The following is a 22,999-nucleotide window of genomic DNA, read 5'->3' on the forward strand; positions in this document are numbered from 1 at the left end:
TGTGGGAGCTTCCCAGACCAGGGATTGAACCCATGTCCCCTGCATTGGCAGGAGTATTCCTAACCACTGCACCACCAGGGAAGTCCCTAAAGTTCATTTTTAAAACCACACAAAGTACTAAATATATGTCATAAAATAAAACTGAAAAAATGGTAAAGCTCTCTGTATTTGCTAGCAAATAGTATCACATGCATAAAAGATTTTCAGAGAAGTTCTTTCTTACTTTCACTTTTAAGGTCCTTTGTAGCAGAACACCCCTTTTCCAAATTAAAAAAAAAAAACTATAAATACACTTATCAGAGTTAACACGACTTGATTTGCTTACAAATTTTTAAATTTGTACTGAAAGAATTATGTTATTCTTTATCAGGCCGTTGTTTTCTACTTGAGAGTCTCACTGTTTATTTATAAAGCATTTTTACTTTATAAAAAATAGTTCTTTATTTACTAACAAACATAAATACCCTTGTATGGCCAACAAGTTCTTGTTTTAAGAGTTGGGGAGAGGACAAGACATAAGTAAGGGCCACAGCGGGTTGTGTCTGGGTGACATTCTCATGAGTTATATTATTGGGAGGGAAGGAGTCTTGCTCCTCATTCTCCACACCTGATGATTAATAACCATTGGGTTAATGGGTGAGCAAATTTTACTTACTGCTAATCCAGACGGGTGGAGTCCTTACTTCTCCATCAAATACAGCATACTCATTCAATACTCCAAACATTTTTATTCTCTTCATCTGGGTGATCTCAGACTCATTATTGCCAGTAACAGAATTTGGGGGGCAGGTACACAGAATTCTATGTATTCTGGTTGAGACCACTATTTATCCTTCTACCTCATGGTGCCCTGTGACACAGCATAAATGGCGGGTCCCATGGAGGATGCTAGAATTATCTGATCATCTGTCTCCTCTAAGCGACCTTCAGGCAGATCTCATTATCATGCTTCCCATGCTGACCTCAGTCCCCATAAGAAGGCAGAGCCTCAACTCCTAGACTCCCTTCCCCCACAGGGCTCTGAGCATCCCCTAACTGACTCAGACATGCCCTTCCTGGATCCCCCAAACCTAAAATCCCCTTGTGCTCTCACCATCTTCTCTGAATGTTCCCTTCACCCTGGTGAAAACTGTATGCCTTTCATACCAGGACATGCACGCTTACCTAGGCCTCATTCTTATTCCCCTTATTTCTCTGAGAAAATAAGAACTTCTCTATCCTCCCACCCTCTTGAGTGACAGCTGTTTTTCTCCCACAGTCCTAGTGCCAGCAGGCTGGGGGTGAGACACATATCCCCTCTGCTGCTCCCAGGCTGTTTATCCTTCCTCCCTCTTAAAACCCGAGGTCATTTTGAGGCCATGTCTCCAGATACGCAAGCTTATTACACAAGCTTATTACAGTTATCCACTATATCCAGAAATACTCCCCCCTTATTTCTAGAACCTTTTGCTATGGTTCTTTCTCTTGATCACTAGTCTGATTGAGTTTGGAAATTTCACATAAATTACTCTTCCAAAACCCAGATGCCAGAGTCCACACCCTCCTCACATCCAAAGATGCTGTCTTCCAGTGCTCCTCAGTATTCAGGTCTCTGGTCATCCTGTCACTGTGACTGCTGATGACCACACCGCCTACAAACATCTCAGCTTCAATTACCCCTGTCCTGACCACCACCCCCCTCCCTCCAGCCCACCCACTCCAGTATACCCACTCCAACCACCTCCAACAGCCACCACCTCCTCCCTGCGCCCTCACTTCCCTCCTCACAGCACTTAGATTCCATGGCCCACTGTTAAAAACACCTTGCTTGCCCAATCCCTTAATTTCATTGCTCCAAAGTTGGTTAAATCCAATTCCACTTACTATAGATGTCTCTATAGAACAAAATGACTAAAAACAATCACAATTACACTGGTTCATCTCCCTTAAAATGTATTACTACCACCTTAGTGGCATCAGAGCTGCCTGGCATCCAACATCTGTCTGCCACGTGGACATTCCCATTCGAGGAGACCCACTGGAGATCTACTCTCTTTAAATGGCCTCATCCCCTCCACGACCGGCACCCTGCTAATGACCTTCATTCTTATTTCCCTTATTTCTCTGAGAAAATAAGAACTTCTCTATCCTCCCACTCCAAACCCCCAACCCCTCTGCACACATGCCCACACTTCTATGCATTTCCTGCTGAGTTCTGGGTCCCAACCTCCCTCCCCTACTCCAGGGCTCTGCTCCTGCAACTACCCCACGCAACAGGCATCACTGATTGTCCCTTTTATCCAGATAATTCCTTCAGCATACAAACACGCTGTTAGTTCTCAATCAATCAATCAATCAATATCTCCAGTGAAACCACATTCCCGTGCATCTACCCCACCATCCCCCCTGTTCTGCAGCACAGCAAAATTCCCTGGATGAGTTGTATGTAGTTAGTCGTCTCTTCTCTTTATATTCTACTCCATTAAAACTGCTCATCAAGATCACCAATGAGCTGCTCACTGCTTGTGGCCAATGCTTAGCCTTCATCTTTATCCAGGTCCCATTTGACAACATTTATCACTTCTTCCTTCTTGAAACATTTCATTCTGCTTGCTTCCAGGACACAGCACTCTCCTGGTTTCCATCCTCCCTCTCCAGCTCTTCCTTCTCAGGCTCCTTGCTTACTTCTCCTTCTCTGGATAGGCTATCCCAGGGCTTAGAGCACACACTTCTCCTCTACCACATTCAATACACTGATGATGTGTCTAGACTAATAGTTTTGATGACCCTCAAATGCACATCTCCGGCTCCAATCTCTGAACCTCAGAAAAGTGTTCCAAGTGCCTTGTTGTCATCTCACTTTGATGTTTTGTAGGTATCTCAAACTTGACATGCACCCGAGTCAACTCCTTACTTCTTCCCCTAAACCTACTACTCTCAGGTCCCATAATTTAGCACCTGCACCTTTATTCACCCAATTACTCAGGCCAAAATCCTTAGAGAGTGCTTTCCTGGCATTGCCCACATCCAATCCATCAGCAAATCTTGTCTTCCCTACAATCAGCATAGATTCTGAATCTGAATTCTCTCCACATGGCTGAGCCACCACCATCTCTCGCCTGCATTATTGCAACAGCCTCCTAAGAGCTCTCTGTGCTGGGGATCTTGCCTTATCACCACTACCACCACCACCAGAGCATCATCCACACAATGCCTGGGGATCCTTTTAAAAGATAAATCAGATCATATTACTTTGCTGGTCTCAAAAGCCTCCACTCACTGTGGTTTACACTCAGGGTAAAATGTAAACTCCTTCCCATGGCCTATGAAGCCTTCCCTCAGCTGGCCCTTGACCATCTCTCCAAACTCATCCACGCTTACTTTTCAATCCTCATTCAGCTCCTAATCCTGCCACAGACACAGCAAGCACTCTCCTACCTCGGGGTCTTTGCACTTGAGGTCTCTTCTGCCAGGATGACTGGTCCCACAGAGACGGCCACGGCAACTGGCTCTTCCCTCCACTCAGGTCTCTGGTCAGTGTCACCTCCTCAGAGAGGCCTCCCCTGACCACCTCATCTGAAAGGGCAACACCTGTCTCTCCGCCTTCTCATCCTGCTTTAACTCTGCTCTCAGCGTTTGTCACTACATATCACTCATTACTTGGTTCTTTATTATCTTTCTCACCCAGTAGAATGGCTCCCTGAAGGAGGGGACTTGGGCCCATTGTTATCTCCAGGGCTTAGAATAGTGTCTGGAACCTAGCGGTGCTTCAATAAATAAATATCTGCTGAATGAATGTATGAATCTCTCTTGTCTTCTTGCCTGAGAAAATCTACCCCATGTAAACAGGAACTCCATTTCTCCAGGGTATTTGGGTTAGGAGGCAATGTCCCATGTCACTTTCACAAGTAAGAAAGGAAAACAGGTTGTATTTTTTAATACATATAATTCATTCTTCATGTTCCTCCCTGGATGCCCTAGGATGGCCTCAAAAAGCTGGTTGTTGTAAGCACACCACCTCCTACAACAAAAGCACAGGCCACCTGCCCTTCTGTCTGAACCTGTCCATGTCCCACAAGGAGAACAAAAAACCTGACCATAGAATCCTAAATGAAAAAAAAAAAAAAAGCATCATCTCTCCCTCAAAGAGGACTCAAAATCTCTCGGTAAAATCAGGAAAAGAGATTCTTTACTAAATTCATAGAGGATACAAATATTTCTTAAATAATTGTTTCTACAATCTCATCTCCATTTTCCTGTCAGGAAGAACACCACCTTTTTTCCAAAAATCAGTCTAACTCTCCTATATCAGACAGGTGGTATCAGCTCTTAATAAATCACTAAGATTTCTCAGGAAATAGAAATGATCTAAAAGTCTAATCCATAATAGTTTACATTCAAAAGTTAAAGAGTTTATCTTTAAAGCTTTCATCACAGCTCTGAAACTGAAATATTTTATCAGGGCCAATACATCCTGGGAGACAAATGTAGAGCTACACACTCAGATTCACACCAAAGCTTAAACACATACAACAGTTACCACAGACCTTCTGTCAAGAGAATGTCTTGCTTTGCACAGAGTGAAGCTAAGTGCCAGAATGTGCTTCTGGAATTTCACTGACAGATGATAGTAACTTACACAATGTGCTATTTAATCCTCAGAACAACCTTGGAAGTAGGCCCTGTTGTCACCTCCGTTTTACGAATGAGGAAACTGAGTCAGAGAGAGGCCAAGTAGCCTGCCTGAAGCCACACAGAGCACAGGGGACAGGGCTGGGACCTGAGCCCAGGCGGTGCAGCTCCAGAGGATGCATCTCCACTTGGCCATCCTGCAGCCACGCCATGGGGCCCATGCTGCGGCCTCTCAAAAGACACTGGGAAACGACCAGATTTCAAAAGTAAAGGGCAATACTGGCTAATGAAAAGAAGTCAAATAAATTGGCTATAGTTTCTCTTTGACCACTTCACATATAATTGGTTATCAACTATTCCAAATTAGAGGGTTAACTTTTCTTTCATCCAAAATTTTTTGGCTGTGGTGGTGGATATGCAAACCTACACATGTGGAACACGTGACAAATTCCCACTGGACTAAACATACACACAGTGAACACAAGTACAATGAAAGAAATCTAAATAAATGGATGCTTTCAATGTCAATATCCTGGTTGTGATATTATATTACAGTTTTGCAAAACGTTACCATTGGGGGAAACTGAGTAAATGCCACATAGATCTCCCTGTATTATTCCTCACGACAAGTACATCGACGATAGTCTCAATAAAAATTTCAGCTACAAATTATTAAAACTTCATATCTTTAGGGGCTCTTGTTGTTTTGGAAATCTATTTTGGAACAGATCTGGATTTTCCCTGCTGAACTTCAAACTACATTTTGTTCTTAACAAGATGCAGTTTCAGGAAACTCTTGCCAACTTCTCTCCCTGCCCTCAGTCTTGCCTCCTCCCTCCAAAGGACCCTTTGCTTAAAACATTTTGGTGGCTTTATATAACAAGGTCAGAAGTCCTTACATGGCCCCCAGCTTTCTCTCTCTGGCCCCAGAGGCCTCTCCTCTGTCCTGTTCCTTCCAGCTCAGCCAGGCTTTCCAACTCTTCTGCCTAATACATTTCTGCCCAACCTGCGGATTTCAGCTCCATAAACAGCACTTTCCCAGGCAAGACTTGCCTGTCCTCGCCATCCTCAGGTATTGCCATAGAACATTCCCTGTAGTGCTCATTGAAACATAAATTTAACTTCCACCCATGTGACTGGCCGGTCAATATGCAACTCCTCACTGGACCTAAACTCCTCGAGGAAGGAATCATGTTTATATGTCCTCATCACTGCACTCATGCATGAGACACTCCCACTGATACCCCAGTTTTGGTGAAGTAACATCAAAAATAAAAAGTAGGTTTAAAAAATGGCATCTCTAAAAATAAAAATAAAAATAAAAAATGGCACCTCTGCCTTTCTATTTCCCCCTGTCCTGGCACACCTTGGTTGGAGAAGGGGATGGGATTTTGCACATATATGCATGATATAATTTGTCATTTAAACATCTCAAAAACTGAAAAAAAAATCATTAATATCATTATTTAAGTGTCACTATTCATGTTTTTAAATTGAATTACCTTCTTCTAAATTCATCTTATTTATTCCCTATCTCCATTCCACAGGTAATAAAAAAGTAAAAAAATGCATAAATAAAATCTTTTTTTAAATTAACTTTATTTCTTCTCACACCTTTAATCCACAAGTAAATAGATGAAAATGTGTATAAGCAAGGATTTTTATATTGTTAAAATAATAATAATAAGTGGAATTTTCAGACTTTAACTTGTATTAAACAAATGGCAATATTGAATATTCTCCTTACAGCAATTTGTCTTTGCTTTTGTGATCATCAGTGTTATATTTTTATTAGCCTCTTTATGGCATTTGTAACTATACAAAAATCATTACCATGCTAGTGTCCCAGCCTCTCCTCCCAGCCCCCGCAAACACAAGAGCATGACAAGCTTGGCTTTCCCTTTTATCTTCTCTGAGCACAGAAACTGCAAAATCAATGCAAATGGATATTCCAGAAGAAAATGGTTAGAGAATATCTATATTCCTCATAAGCTGAAGACAGAAGAAGCATGACCTATTGGGAGGAGGTCATCCTGGGGGAACAGTACGGAGGTTGCTGGGAATCCAAAGAGAAAGACAGTGAGGAGGGGAGAGTAGCACAGATGAAAGCAAAAGTTCTTTTGGTGTAGGAAAGTTCCAGTCTCCCAAAGTTACAGGGTGCCAAAGAATAGGGAGGGGACTAGGATCCTCACTGACATTTGCCTTGGACTCTGTACATGGATTCTCTTAAATACTGGAGAGAGTTCTAGGTAGATTGGAATTCCTGCTCAGACTGTGCTTCTTTGAATGAAACATACTCTCAACAAGCTTTCTTCACCAATCACTGGTAATAATGACAAAATAACAGTTATTCTGTACTTACTATGCCTGGGCACTCTTCTAAATATTCCATAGAAAGCTCCTGGTACTAGCAACTACTCTAGACTTAATGGTAAGACACTTGTGTGTTAGAGCATGGAACAGACACCAAACAAAAATTCAGGAGTCCTCCTCTTCAGTGAAATTTCTAGGAGTCCAGGAGCATGGGGAATGTCAAGACATCTCCTCTAAAATGAAGGATTAGTTGTTGAATCTGCCCCTCCTGCAACTGAAAAAGAGTCACAATGCCTAGCAGACCCCTTTGAATTTTGGAGGCAGCATATTCCTCATTTGGCTGTGCTACTCCATTCACCAAGTGACTCAAAAAGCTGCTAGTTTTGAGTGGGGTCCAGACAAGAGAGGGCTCTGCAACAGGTCCAGACTGCTGTGCAAGCTGCCCTGTCACTTGGGCCACATGACCCAGCAGATCCAAGGCTGCCTGAAGTGTAAGTGGCAAATACAGAGACTATTGGCAGCCTTTGGAAGGTCCCCTACAGGTGACTCCCAGCACAGATCCTCAGGATGTTGGAGCAAAGCTCTGCCATCATCTAGGTAATGACTCTCCTCTTGAGAAACAGCTCTTGGTTGCTGCTGGGCCTTAACAGACACCAGACATTTGACCATGGGCCACCAAGTTCCCATGGGATCTGAGCTTCCCATCATGAACTGGGTGTTGTCTGACCCTCCACATCATAAAGTAGGGCGTGCACAGCAGCACCCATCATCAAACGGAAGTGGTATATACAGGATCAAACCAGCCTTGAAATGTCCCAAATACCCATGGCCCCCACCCCACTCCTGCTTTGTCACCTCCTCTCTCCCAGCCCACACCTGTGACCTCATGGGCCATTCCATTCAATCCTCTGACTGGGAAAGAGAAAACCCAAGGCTCTTTCACAGACAGTTCTACATGATATGCGGGCACCACACAAGAGTGGACGACTGCAGCCCTACAGCCCCTTTCTGGGACACCTAAGTGGTGAAGGGAAATCCTGCCAGTGGACAGAACGGCAAGTAGCGCCTCTAGTTGTTCCTTTTGCTTGGAAGGAGAAACGGCCAGAGATACGAGTTCATACTGCTTCATGGGCTGTAGCCAATGGTCTGACTGGATGGTCAGGAACTTGGAAGGAATATGATGAGAAAACTGGTAAGGAGGAGGGAAGAGGTATGTGCCTAAAAACTTAAAAGATATTTGTGTCCACATGAATGCTCATCAAAGGGTTATCTCAGCAGAGAAAGATTTTAATAATCAAGTGGACAGGATGACCTGTTACATAGACACCAATCAGCCTCTTTCCCCAGCCTTTCCTGTCAGTGCTCAAAGGGCTCAAGAACAACGTGGCCACAGTACTAACGCAGTGATCTAGTACTTGCGACACACACGTACAACACAAACACAAAATCTATCAAGCCAATTGTCATCACAGCTTTTGTGCTCATGTTGATACATATCACTTGTTATATAGCCTGATACTATAATTCAGCATAATCACTATGCAGAAGAGAAAGAATACAACTATTTGTTGTTTACATATTTAATAGAAAGCAGAACCAAATTTCTAACAAATATTAACTTGTCAAGAACTTAAACTAGCTCTACTAAAGAAGCTCAAAGAATCAGAAGTTGGGTTTCATTTCATGTATCTCAAAAGGGAAAAATCTAAATTCATCCAAATAACCCTGAATCGTTTTTGAAACTAAACAGGATCTACATGAGTGTGCCAGGAAAAATTGTTACAAGAAAAAGAAACAGTATTTATCACTTATTACAAATATGAGTAGGATGGATCTAGGCAGCTGGAGATCCTTTTATTTGCTGATCCTAAAAGCATCATCCCCAGGATAACAGTTTTACAATCATCTGAAAGGACCTGGGTAAGCACTCCCACTTCAAGCAATATGGAAGACTAGGTATTCTAAAAATCCCTTAGGCAATAGTTCAAACAGACAGGGGGCTAACCACAACAAGCACGATGATTGCTTATCTCACAGTGAGCTGTTAGGTGAAGCCCAGGCCCGGTGCTAGAGGGCAGTAAAAGCAAGGAGACAGAAGCCGGCTCCTTGGATGCAGCCACAATTGCAGCCCTTGCAGGCAAAGGTGGGGGATCAAACCTGAGAAGTCTGCATCAAGCCAGAACTCCGGGAAGAACCGTCTTTGTATTTAACAGGGTTCTTACGGGACTGAGGCTTCAGTGCACTGCCTCGTAAGGGAACATGCCTAGGGGCTGTGCAGTGTCCAAGATGTAAAAAGGGGGAGGGGGATTCAAAGATAACCTCAAGAGGGTTATATTTTGGAAATCACAAAGGTTTGTCTACCTTTTCTAGCAAAAGAAGGGCTAGAGACTGCTTCAAAGGTTCCAGAAACAATTTCGTTCAGCACAAACCCAGGATCGCACAACAGGAGCTGGAGAGGCTCTTATGGCTGGCAGACCCTCAGGTCAGGCATTGGGACCTAGTCAAAGAAGGACCTGCACACTTCAAATCGTCCTCCCACCATGAGATGTAAGGATTACCTTAAGCAGCAACAAACTACACAGTGATGGGGACCAACAAATCCCTTTTACAGCAAACAGAATCGTATGGCTCCTTTCACAGTTAATTCTTTATTCCAGCTGGAATTAATTTTGACATGTGGTTTAATTTTGAGACTCCAACTTGATTTTATTCCAAGTACTTAACCAGTTGTTTTTCATCCAGGGATGGAGGATCCAAGTCACAAAGGAAAAGAGAGAAAGATCTAACCACACACATCAAAAACAAAAAAACAAAAAACAAAAAAAACTTTAAACTTCTATACATTAAACAAATATTGCAAATAAAATGAAAAGGCAAAGGACATACTAAAGAGAAAGAGAGAACAAACACAAAGGTTGAAACTCATAAAAAGAACTCTTTCCGATCAATATGAACAATGCTGGCATCTTGCAAGAAAAATTGGCAACAAGAACAGAAGACTAAATAGAAAAACACAGGAAAAAACGTTCAACCTAATTAGTCAAAAGTTTAAGCAATCTAATATTTTCACATATTGTAAATCTTCAAACAAAATAAGATTAGCCCCTAGTTTTACAGAGAAAATGCAATTTCATGTTGGTTATTCCAAATTTCACCTGACTCCAGTGTATTTTTAACAATCTGCAATTATCAGTAATAATATTTACATGAATAAATATTTAGAAAGTCAATTTTAAAGATCAATGTTTAGTGAGATTGTTTAGAACATTGCATGACTGCGGCAGCCATGGGAGTGGGCTTCTCAGGCCTCCCTGGAAAGAGAACCTGCCGTGAGGAGCGTAGTCACCTCATGGCCTCCAGCTCCTGGACCCTCAGGATCCACCTCGGACCCTGGTCAAGGTCACACTCTCCTCAAGCTGCTCCCAGCCAATGACTGGGAGGGGCCGTTCCTGCCCAGTGGGGAACCCTGGGCAGCCTTTGCTTTGGGGCACCCCGATGGTCTGGCCAAGACTCTTTCAGAGCTTATTCAGTCTGAGCCTCTTTCCATCCAACCCTGCTTCCTTCCCTCTCTCCCTTCACAACTATCAGTCCTCCACACCAGTAGGAGTCTCTTCCCACCTGCACCTGCTCCCGTGCCCATATCCTTTAGAGGCTTGTCTCCCAGTGAATCTATTGGCTGTCCAACTCCACCATAGATCCTGCTTCTCAGAGCACCTGAACTGGTTTAATTACCAGCAATGCTATTTTGTGTTGGTTTTTATCTGGTTTTATAAGAAGGGAATACTGTTATTGTAGATACACAGAGCTTTAAACTTCATGAATGCTAAGCAACTGCTTATTTAGAAAAGAATTCATGTAGCAAATACTAATACACTGCTTAGCTTTCATACACTGAGATTAAACTGATATGACAAGTGTAATTGATGACAAGTGTAATTGATGAGTTTCTACTTAATTGATATTAAGTAGAAACTATAATTGTGTTCATACAGTACAATAATTCTATATATTCTCATGGTTCAAACAGCATTGATATACGTATACACATACTTTCCAGGCTACTGATGTACTCACCATAACATGCTTAGGTCTTCCAAAGGACATGATTTTGATCAGAGAAATAAGTCAGCAATCTAGCTAATAACCACAAATCAAGGCTTAAATGTAATCAAGTTCTACATATGAACTAGGTAATTATCATATTTGTAATTTGAGTTATGTTAATTATCGTCAGACATTTATTTATTTTGTTTCTATAGCACCATGGACACAACAACCAGACAAAACTGCAAAGCAGGTAAAGCTACCCGTGACAGCCCCCGACTCAGTTTCAGTCTTTCAGAGTTCTCTGAGACACCTCTCTCCATCTCACTGCCGCTTCTAGATCGGAACCAGGCTCTTGCCTCGTCATTCACATCAATGTTCCTTTCAGGCCACCCTCACCTCCCTAAAACAGCAATTTCAGGCTTCAGGCTTTTTCCCTCAACCAGTCCCCAAATCCAGGTGTTCCATTCTCTTCTGAGTATTTTTCTTTTTGATAAATGTGAGGATCATTTATGTCCTCTAAGGTGTTATTACCGAGTGATACCAGCTCATAATACACTTGTTTTTCATGAAGAAAATAATCTGAGCTCTGGTTAAAATTGTCCTGCCAAGCTAACCCTGTGACCTGGAGCTGAAGGGATTAAAGGCAAAGCCTCATTGATTTGATAAGTGAAATATAGCTGACTTCAGCTTTTCTGCCGAACCATGGCTTTCTAACTGCTCCTTGTCAAAATGTGTTACTGCATGCTTTGTCTCCAAAAATGTTAATGGGAGGCAGCTGCTAAAGAACTGTGTGAAGACAAAAATTTCAACTAAGAGAGATGTAAGATAAACATTCAATTTGTCTATAAGAATGTCAGAAGCCCAGTGTAGTAAACACTCTTTGTAAGCCTTCAGAATCCCAGTCACTGTTAAATTTACCAGGCCTAGACCTACTTTCTCTTGATGATGCTCATTGAATCACATCTGATTTCCTCCTTGCAATTTATGATTAATTTACCAACCATTTAATCTCAGGAACAAACTTACTGGAGAAAGGTCCAGGCCAGCTCCTGAGAACCATTGGATTTGGGCCATTTAATATAAACAAAGAATCATCTGACTTCCTAAATTGTCATGGGAAATATTGTAGGAAGGAAGAGAGGGGAATGGAAAAATTAAAGACTTTCGGCAATGGCTTGGATCCTGTCTTTCAACATATAAGATATTTTGTGATATACGTTCCCACCATCTCTGTAAGTGATCCTTGCTTTTTAGATGCTTTTCACACACATCATTTCACTTAATTGTCAAAACAGTCGTGGGCTGTAGGTTTGTACTGGCTCCACTTTGCAGATAAAGAAACGTCTGCTGATGGGATTTTAGTGACTTAGGCGAGACCCACATTTACTATGTGGCCGACTGGGGGCTAGACCCCAAAGAAGATGTCTACCGCACAGCTTGGCTACGCCTCACACTGGCTTTCCTTCCTCTTATCACTGTATGTCACAGGAGCATTAATGGCTGCTCAATGGCTACTTTCTTAATCCTGTAATGTGGTCAATCTTTTGTTTCTTAGCCACAAAAGATTACCATATTAGAGGATTAAAAAGGCTAAAAGTAACATAAATGAGGAAAAATATATGCATATGTGTCTCTCTAAAGCCTAAGAAAGTACGTTTTCTCTAGCTGAACTATAAGGTGTAATATTTTCTCCTGGAAGAGAAAGCTAACTAAAACTAATGAAAACTATAATACTAGATAGATCCCTATGATAAATGTCGCTACGTACAATCATATTCGAAATCTGGATGGTTTCCATTTTTAGGCAACCACTTCTGTAAATCTTAAATATGTGAATACATTTTAGTCTTTCCTTTAAATTGAACATTAATTCTCTGAATTATAAAGTAATTAGTCTTTGTTGTCCAGATTGCTGCACTTCTACGCTCTTTTTTAAAAAAAAAATAGGTTGAGTTCTGTCCTTTGTTGTTTTATCAAGTCCCTCCTCACTATTACATCTACATCAGGAAACTCTCTTTTAATTTGCTCTTTCTGCAGGGCTGTGGGAATCAGAAACCAGACTCCCACATTAAATTCATTAATGAAGCAAACATTTCCAGAGCCCCTTGTATTTGTCAGCAGTAGTCTGGTGGGTGCTGATGACACAAGTTCCATGAGATGTGTTCCCCATCCTCCAGGAATCCACAGTCTCATGGAGAAGATGAGTGCAGAGAGGGAGAAATTCAATAATAAGACTCCAGACTCTACTGCAGACCAGACTAGCTGGCCAGAGGCACAGGAGATGGAGAAACTAGCTCAGCCTGAGAAACTGGGAACCAAGGGGTCCCAGGAGCACAACTTGAGCTGGATTTTGAAGAATATATGCGATTTTCTTAAGCAAAAAAAAAAAAAAAGAGAGAAAGTAGGGGCATTACAGGCACAAAAGAAAAAAAGCATGATAAAAGGCAGTAAGTAATGAAAAGATCTTATGGATTTAGATAGAGCAGAGAAAAAAATTGAGTCAAATAAGGCTTCTGTAAAATGAACTTTGAGTCAGAGCTAGAGGGAAAGAGTATGAGTGTTAGCAAATGGGCCTGTTGACATCTATTTTGGGTTCTCAGAGGCCTGTTTTCTTACTTTCAGATTAGATGTGTTTGAAATTACCACCTAAATGAGCTATAAGTAGGTAAATTGTCATCACTACATGGGCCTATTTTGAACTGTAAGTTTTTCTACTAATTAACCTCAGCTTGCTTGTGAGGACACATTTACAGCTTCATTTATAACATATACAGACTTAGATATAACTGTACCTCCCGAGAATGAGTTCCAGGAGGACATGGACTTGTATTTTCCTCACTGCTGACTCCCCAGCACCTACAGCCCTGAAATGCTGACTCAGCAAATGCAGAAGTCCATTTATACTGAGCTTTCCAAGTTGCAAATCATCTTCATGTCTATTACATTCATTTATCCTACTAACACAACCCAAATGAAAGCAAGTCCACTTTAAATCAAATCCCCGTACCTGCTTCCTCCACCTCCCATCACTATGGCCCGGGGTGCTCCAGTGACAAAAGTTAAGAACAGTGTACACATCCCTGCCTTTAGAACTGCCACTGCCTTATCCCAAAAACAGTCATGCAGGGCTTCCCTGGTGGCGCAGTGGTTGAGAGGTCGCCTGCTGATGCAGGGGACACGGGTTCGTGCCCCGGTCCGGGAAGATCCTACGTGCCATGGAGCGGCTGGGCCTGTGAGCCATGGTCGCTGAGCCTGCGCGTCCGGAGCCTGTTGCTCCGCAACGGGAGAGGCCACAACAGTGAGAGGCCCACGTACCACCAAAAAAAAAAAAAAAAAAAAAACAGGCAAATTTTTCTCCACAAGAAAGGACTTTTACAAATGAAACAACCAACATCAGTAGCATTGATTTTGTTTTTTAGAGTATCTGTGCCAGATCTTACACCTGCCTTTATAATAGAGTGATCTGAAGTGGAAAGTGACACTAACTTACAGTAATTATTCTAAGGTCCACAGAATCACCTGGTGAGCTTGTTAAAACGCAGGCTGCTCTCCCTTCACCTCCTACTGAAGGTTTCTGTTTCAGTAGGTCTGGGATGGGACCCAAGAATTTACAGTTCTAACAAATTCATTGATGCTGATGCTACAGGTCTAGGGACCACACCTTAAGAACTACTGATCTGGAAAATCAGTCTATTGATACCAGATGCAAAAACATAATAACACCAGCATAATTCTATTATTGCAATTACATCAGTATGCCCTGTGGCTTGGTTTTTTTTTTTTTTTAATTTTATTTATTTATTTATTTTTTAAAGTCTTTATTGAATTTGTTACAATATTGCTTCTGTTTTATGTTTTGGTTTTTTGGCCACAAGGCATGTGGGATCTTAGCTCCCTGACCAGAGTTCCAACCCACACCCCCGACAATGGAAGGCGAAGTCTTAACTACTGGATGGCCAGGGAAATCCCTGCCCTGTGCTTTTATGTTTAACTTTTTTTAGTAAGTGTTTTTCCCCACATAAATCCTCAGTCATGCCCAGAAACAAATGTGTGTTCAGATGAATTATTTTATGAAAACTACAGTTTTATTTATCTCATTCAAATGAGTTAAAATAAAAGAGTTAAAAGAAAAGAAAAATACATAACACAGAAGGGGGTGGGTAACTGTAAAGAATTAGGATAGCACTAATCACTTAAAAATTGCATATTTCATTTTAGAACAAATTTCGTTTGCCCAAACAGAAAGAGTAATTTGCTAAAATTTTAAATAAAATTTGCTAACTGTTTAAACAGCAAATCAGACCCATATTTCCAAAGGATTGTAATTTTCCTTATAGAATGGTTCATAAACGTAGTATGTAGAAGCTCCAAACTTCTGAAAGACAAACTGGAAAACAGCTCTGGGATACTTCTCCTCCTCTAAGCCTTAATTTCACCTAGAAGAGCCAATTTTTATTATTTATAATATAAGTGCATCACAGTGTTTCCCATTACAAAATGCTGTGTTGTTTTGAAGTTCAAAAGGTGATGGTTGCCTGTCCAGGTCAGGGCTCATGATGTTCTAGGTGTTGATGAGCTCAGTTCTGAGATAAAATGCCAACTCTTGCACATACCATACTAATAAAATCTAGAAATTTGTATTTAGATATTTGTTAAATGATCCTCCATGTTACAATCAAAATATCTACATATAATATATGAATATGTGTGTGTGTATATACATATATCCTGAAAAATCTAAAGAAAATAAAACAAACTTACTCCTCTGTTCAAAAATGTTGATAAATTACAATGCTCACTGATTCTAAAGTTCTTTGTACTGGGTGTGTTATCAGTCCAAAAACTGTCCCCTAAGGTTGCAGTCTCTCAGATGCACACACAAATACTCCACAGATGCACACGAAGCAAATCCAATCCCTACAAAACAATTTAAACACCATTATTATAGTACTGTGAGTTACTAAATCTTTTCCCCAAAAAAGGCCAAATGGAAACTCAACAACAGAAAATACTATAATGATAAACTGTTTCCAAAATTGCAAAAAAAAATTATATATATAGTATCTATTAAAATTTATATATATAATATGTTATATATATAATATACCATATGAGAGATTTCTAAGAAGAAAATATCTCTGCAGTTAGCTAATGGAGGCTAGACTATGAAAAATCATGAAGAATTCCTATCTACCGTGTGTGGAAAGAAGCTACATCAGTGCAGCAGCTCCCATCAACATGACACTATTTCACAATAAGGTTTGTCAGGGGTGATGCTTCCTATGAAGCACTTTCTCATCACAAAATGGAATCCCCTCAGCAGAGTCCGTTTGGGAAATCATTTTTTTGTTTGTTTGTTTGGGGTATTTTTGCGGTACGTGGGCCTCTCACTGCCGCGGCATCCCCCGTTGCGGAGCACAGGCTACGGACGCGCAGGCCCAGCGGCCACGGCCCATGGGCCCAGCCGCTCCGCGGCATGCGGGATCCTCTCGGACCGGAGCACGAACCCGAGTCCCCTGCATTGGCAGGCGGACTGTCAACCACTGCACCACCAGGGAAGCCCCGTTTGGGAAATCTTTGTTTGGATTTCCTGCAAGGGAAGGGTAGAATTGAAGCAGATGCCCAGGAGATAAGACTCCTCCCTTCAAAGATTTCACCATTTTAAAGAAGAATTTCATGTTTCATAAAGAAGCAAACAAATGAGACTTTAAAGGACCATAAAATATTTCCTAAATCAGGTGTTCGTTCTCTTGTCCTATCACAAAAGGGAGAACAAAGGCACAGGGTGCCAATGCTACCTACACAAATGCAGTGTGTGCACAGCACATGTGTGTCTGCACCCCACCCATGCCCGCGCCCGGCCCTGCTCTGCTGTGAGTCTCACAGATTCCCTGGACAACTGGCTTCTTGTTAGAGCTGCATAAAGGGACATGGCAGGAGACTGGAGGGCCAAAGAAGGGGTGAAACCCAAGGTGTTTCTCAGCCTCCAGTGGTGTCTCTAGCAGTGGTCTTAGCAACTAACACCCATACCCTCACACACATACACACACCCACACACACATACACACCATGCCTACTGTTTCCAACTTACAAAACACAAACCAGATGTTAAAGTACAATCTCCAGGACCTAAATGAACCTAATTAACTCAGCAGGTACTAACCTGGTACTTAGTAGGACCTTCCAGACCACGAATTTTACACCTGTTGAACTGGTAGTTGACTGGGGCTTGTCTTTTCATATTAAGCAATATTGTTATGAAAAATTGGGCAATACCACTGTTGCACATGGACCACTAATACATTTCTGCAGACACAAAGACTTATCTATAAATCTGAGCTACAGTTTCCCCATCTATTCTGACATTAATTATATTGATTTAATTTACAAAAGTCTCCCATGGTTTAATTAGAGATGCTTGAAGGGGAAAAAAAAAGTACTGACACTAAGTGTTATTTTGATGACCTCCAACCACACACCACCCTTCTTAGACATACATCTTGTTGAATGATTTACTCACAATGCTGATATAAAATTTTACCATGTGAAGTGGAACTCCTTCCTAAGGGAGGTTTGTACCTGAGAGAGTTGTAAACCTCTATAGTATCCCCAATACAGGTATCCTGACTCTACCATTTATGATCTGTTTGACCTCAGACACATTACTTTACTGCTATAAACCTCAGTTTCCACATCTATAAAATGGCTTAATTACAGGACCTACCTCATGGGATTGCTGTGAAGATTAAATCAGATATTCCATATAAAATGCATGGCATTACCTAGCACACAGTAAGAACACAATAAATGTTAGGTATTGTTTTATTGCCAGCTACAGGTTCATGCTAACAGGAAAGGAATACAATGGAAAAAAGTTGCCGACTTACAGGTTATTTGATTAAAATAATAATAATAGTAATAAACTATCAGCCTAAAATATCCACATCACATGTATAAACCCTATATTTAACCTCAGCTTTCAACTAAAAGTTATAATTGAATTACTGTGTGTCAGTGTTTCCTAATCGAGCTTCCAGACCAAGAAAAACTAAAATTATTTAAAAGGGAAAAAGGAAAAGTAATTCAGTGAGCAGAGGAATAACATATGAAGCATGAGGTTCTAACACACATCAGATTCTTAGAAAACTCTTTTCACCAGCCTTATTAAGCCCTGAAGGGGGCTCAAGCCAGAGGCTTTCCAATCCAAGTCTCAGGCCCACACCAAGGAGTAGCATGGCTAAAGTTTGCAATGGTCTGAATGTTTGTATGGCCCCAGAATTCATGTTTGAAGCCCTAACCCCTGGTGTGATGGTATTTGAGGGTGGGGCATTGGGGAGGTAATTAGGTTAGATCAGTCATGAGAGTGAGGCCCTTTCTATAAGAAAGGGGATTAGTGCCCTTATAAAAAGAGAAAGAGACAAGACAGCTCTCTTCTCTCCATCACGTGAGGGCACAGCAAGAAGGCAGCCGTCTGCAGGCCAGGAAGAGGGTTCTCATCAGAGCCTGACCATGCTGGCACCCTGCTGTTGGACCTCTAACCTCCTGAACCATGAGAAATAAATGTCTGTTGTTTAAGCCACCCAGTCTGTGGCACTTGTCATAGCAGCCCAAACTGACTGAGATGAAATTCAAATAGAATTTTAGACCTTATCATCTAAGAATCTAGAGTTTTCCATTAAAGACACTTTTATTCTTTTCTTCTGTCAAGTACCATTTTCTCTTCATTTTCAGTATCACTTTGTTATATATCCAATGCATAGCTGCTCAGGGCCTAATTAAATAAAGCTGATGGATATAGTTTTAAGAAAAAATATATTTCTAGAACCATGAAAACAAATAATTCTACTTTATACCTCAAGATATAACAGTATTTAGTATATTTCAATAGGAACTTCATATTTACCCACCTTTAAAAGCTAACATTTATTTCTTTATCCTACTGGGTATATTTTCTGAGAGAGAGAGAGAGAGAGAGAGAGAGAGAGAGATACATAAAATGGAAAAGACCGTGACATGGTGTAATGGTACATCATAACTCAGAATAGATTATAGTAGGTAATTAAATAGAAAATATTTTTATAAACAAAGTACACTATCAATATTCTGGTTTAAGTCTGTATATAGTAAGAAGAGCTAAAAACATTGCCTTTTTCCCTTGTGCTCTTAAGATTGTTACCATCTGGTCATAGCTGATAGATCCTTAAGTAACTGTATTTATCATTTAGAGAAACATACCAAGAACCTGGAAGTTTTTAGTGGATTGTCCAAGGGATAGGTGAGGAGTGGAAGTTTACCAGAGGAACATTTTCCCATACTTGTGTAATTTCTACAGCTTCCCAGAAAGTTCTCCCTGAGGTCAGGAACTGATATTCAATGCCCTGCACTTGATGTTAAACTAATCAAAAGCACAAGAGGTAGGTCACGCTTTTAAAATCCAGAGGAAGGAAAGGGACAGAAGCCGCCTGGCAGAGCAACCCTCACCCTCTAAAAAACGAGAGGCCTCCACTCCCTTCCCTTAAGCACAACCAACACACTTTATTATCCAGAAGGTTTATCCCCTTAACATAAAATATTTTCTCCTGCTCTTTTTCTTGAGTTACAAATGATATACTTAACAGTTTTCTTCAGACTTTTGGCCTCACAGATACTATCTGATTCCTTCAACATCTTTTCCTTTTTCAAAATATGGAAAATTGGACATCTAATACAGTGGTCTATCTTTGACACTTTACAATGCAGCAAAGGACTACAAATAATCAACCTTACATTTGCATATTGTTGTACAGCTTGCAAAAGCTCTCGTGCATATTATCTTTTGTTCCTCATCACAAACCTACAAGGTAAGTGAGAAAGATGTTATCGTTATTCATGTTCTCAGACAGAAAACTGTCTGGAAAACAGTTGTTAATACTGACTCTGTGAGCATGCGTGGGTGGAGGGAAAGATAAGCGGGAATGTTGGTTAAATTTCTTGTACAAGGTTTTAACAACTATTAAGTGGTAGAATTGAGATTCCTTCCAAAATTTCTGATTCTGGATTTTGTATATACTAATTGACAACTGTTCAGGTCTGAAGTGTGACTTAGGGAGATTTAACAACTCTAATATATATAACCAAAAAGCATTATACGTTTGGATGAAGGAAAAAATATGAGACTTAGTATGCATACTATTCATAACTTAAAACAATTAAATGTGTAAACTGAATATCTAGTTGAGACCATGAGAAAGAGAAATAATAAAACAGGATGATAAAAGGAAATCATTGTATACCATTCTTTACAACTAACATGAGATTGTGCTACTAACATGTGTCCACTCAGGGTTTAAATTAACTAATTAATTAATTGGGAAAATGACATGTGAAATGAGAGAAAGTCAAACAATTCAAAGATGTACAAGGGAAAAGTAAGCGTTCCTCCCATACCAAATATTCAATCTTCTTCATTTCTTCTGTATCCTTTTAAACATTTTGTATACATTTACAGGTACACACACACACGCACACGCACACGCACACACACACACAGGAACCTGGGGTATACAGCTACTTTTTTTCAGTAAAAATGCATCTTGGCTTTTTTTCCAAATCAGCATGTATAGATCTACTTTTAAAAATTACATAGGCTTTTCCACCAAAATAAGAGCTAAAGATTCCCAACTATTAATTCCCCTATCATAGCATTTTTCAGAGACATATGTACTCCATGTGATTTGGAGTTGGTACTTAACTCACCCAAGGTTATTTACTTCTTTACTAGAAAGCATATGTAAAAATAAAAACCATCAAGATTAACTGTGTGGAGAATAACAAATATTCAAACAGATAGAATATCATAGTAGAAAATACGCTGTTTCACTCTCTATTACCCAAGTGACATCAAAATACAACCCTTGCCTGCCAGAGTAAAATGAATTAACGTCAGAGTTAACCCTTACCGCCCATCCATGTGGACTGGAAAACAGCAAGGTCACCATGTAAAATTGGCAAGCAAGCTAAATCAGGTTGGCCACCAGAAAAGTACCCTCCAGAGTATTAGATGGAAAGTACAGCACAAAATTCTTAGAGAATTCAGTAAACTATCATACTGAAACCTACAGCTGAATATGCTTGGTGACTTAAGATGTATGTGCAACAAGAAACTTCCTTGATTTTTAACTTCTCAGATAGAGAAATGAAGTTTGACTTCTACTTCCAATAATGTAGACTCAGTAATTCAGTCCAGTCCCCTCATAGGATGACTAAAAAAATGGAACAAAATATTTAAAGAAATAACCAATTGAAGGCATCAAAGAACTCACGATACAGTCAAGATTTACTGAGAGGATGGCAGGGAAGGAAGTCCAGGTTAATACACCCCAAGTTTAGAGAAACTTCTTCCCAGGGAACTATACCAATTCCAGAGGGGAGAGCTGGGAGGCTGGTGGCTGAGCGGGACCTGCAAGCTTCCTAGTGCTTGGGTCACAGACACTGGGATCCAGGCCTATACAGGGTTGGGAGAGCCCTCCTAAGTCCCCGACTTTGGGCTGTCCCTTAAAGAAGAACACCCTGTCACTCAGGGTGAACCACAGGTAGGCCCTCCAAGGGGCTGCAACTCAGCTTTGAATCATCTCAGTGCCTGAGACTGGAAACAGGTGATTCTGGGCTACTAATCTCTGGAGGTATCCTAGGGGGCTAGCACCCCCAGGCAACTTGCAGAAGCAAATAGAAATCCTCATTATTTAAAGAGATCATCATCTTTATTAGTTATCGATTACTGCATAAAAAAATTATTCCAAACTTAGTGGCTTAAAACAATAAATACTTCTCATCTGACAGTTTCTGTGGGTCAGGGATCCAGGAGCAGCTTAGCTCAGTGGTGCTAGCTCAGGATTCCAACAAGCTTCGTTCACAGGGTCGGATGGTGCTGCGGTCACCCAAGCTTTGACTGGGTCTGCAGGGACCACTTCCAAGTTCAGTCACGTGGCTGTTTGAAGGAGGTTTCAGCTTGTCACCTGGTGGGCCTCTTTACAGAGCTGCCCACAAGGTGGCTTCTCCCAGAGCCAGGAGCCAAGAGCAAGAGAGGGAGACCAACATGGAAGCCACAGGCTCTTATAACCTAATCTGGAAAGTGACATACCATTACTTCTGCCATTTTCTATTAGTAAGAGTGGAGTTATTAAGTACAACCCACACTCAACAAAGAAGATTATGCAAGGATGGGGCCCCCCATCTTAAGGCCTGGTTGCCTCCTCACCCTAGCCTCAAACTATTTTTACAAACAGTTCTACAAATACAATATCCACATATAATCAAAGGTAACCAGAGATAAGACAAAAATACAATAGAACTACAAAGCTTCAGATACTGGAGATCAGCTGTCAGTCTTTAAAGTTGTATATTTGTTTCTTTTGTTCTTTTTCATCCTTATTTTATTGAAATATAGTTGCTTTACAATGTTGTGTTAACTTCTGCTGTGCAGCAAAGTGATTCAGTTACATATATATATATATAGATATGTATGTATATACACATTCTTTTTTTTTATATTCTTTTCCATTATGGTTTATTATAGGATATTGAGTATAGTCCTCTCTGCTATACAGTAGGACCTTGTTGTTTATCCATTCTATATATAAAAGCTTACATCTGCTAACCCCAACCTCCTACTCCATCCCTCCTGCAACTCTCTCCCCCTTGGCAACCAGCAGTCTGTTCTCTATGTCCGTGATTGTTTCTGTTTCATAGATATGTTTATTTGTGTATTATTTTAGATTCCATATATAAGTGGTATCATATAGTATTTGTCACTCTCTTTCTGACACACTTCACTTAGTATGATAATCTCTAGTTGCATCCATGTTGCTGCAAATGGCATTATTTCATTCTTTTTTATGACTGAGTAATATTCCATTGTGCACATATACCACATCTTTTTTTTTTAGACATCTCTATTAGAGTATAATTGCTTTACAATGCTATGTTAGTTTCTGCTGTATAACAAAGTGAATCAGCTATATGTATACATATGTTCCCATATCCCCTCCCT

The 22,999-nt window shown here is 40.7% G+C and overlaps 1 protein-coding gene and 1 pseudogene across 1 annotated transcript in view; one reads left to right on the top strand and one right to left on the bottom strand.

Moving 5' to 3' along the window:
* Window positions 1-22,999, bottom strand: part of DCHS2 (dachsous cadherin-related 2) — a 295,589-nt gene that overhangs the window by 230,574 nt on the left and 42,016 nt on the right. The window lies entirely within an intron of this gene.
* Window positions 6,621-8,336, top strand: LOC138414080 (uncharacterized; annotated as a pseudogene).

Source organism: Delphinus delphis, chromosome 5 (assembly GCF_949987515.2).
Source record: "Delphinus delphis chromosome 5, mDelDel1.2, whole genome shotgun sequence".
Classification (NCBI taxonomy): Eukaryota; Metazoa; Chordata; class Mammalia; order Artiodactyla; family Delphinidae; genus Delphinus; species Delphinus delphis.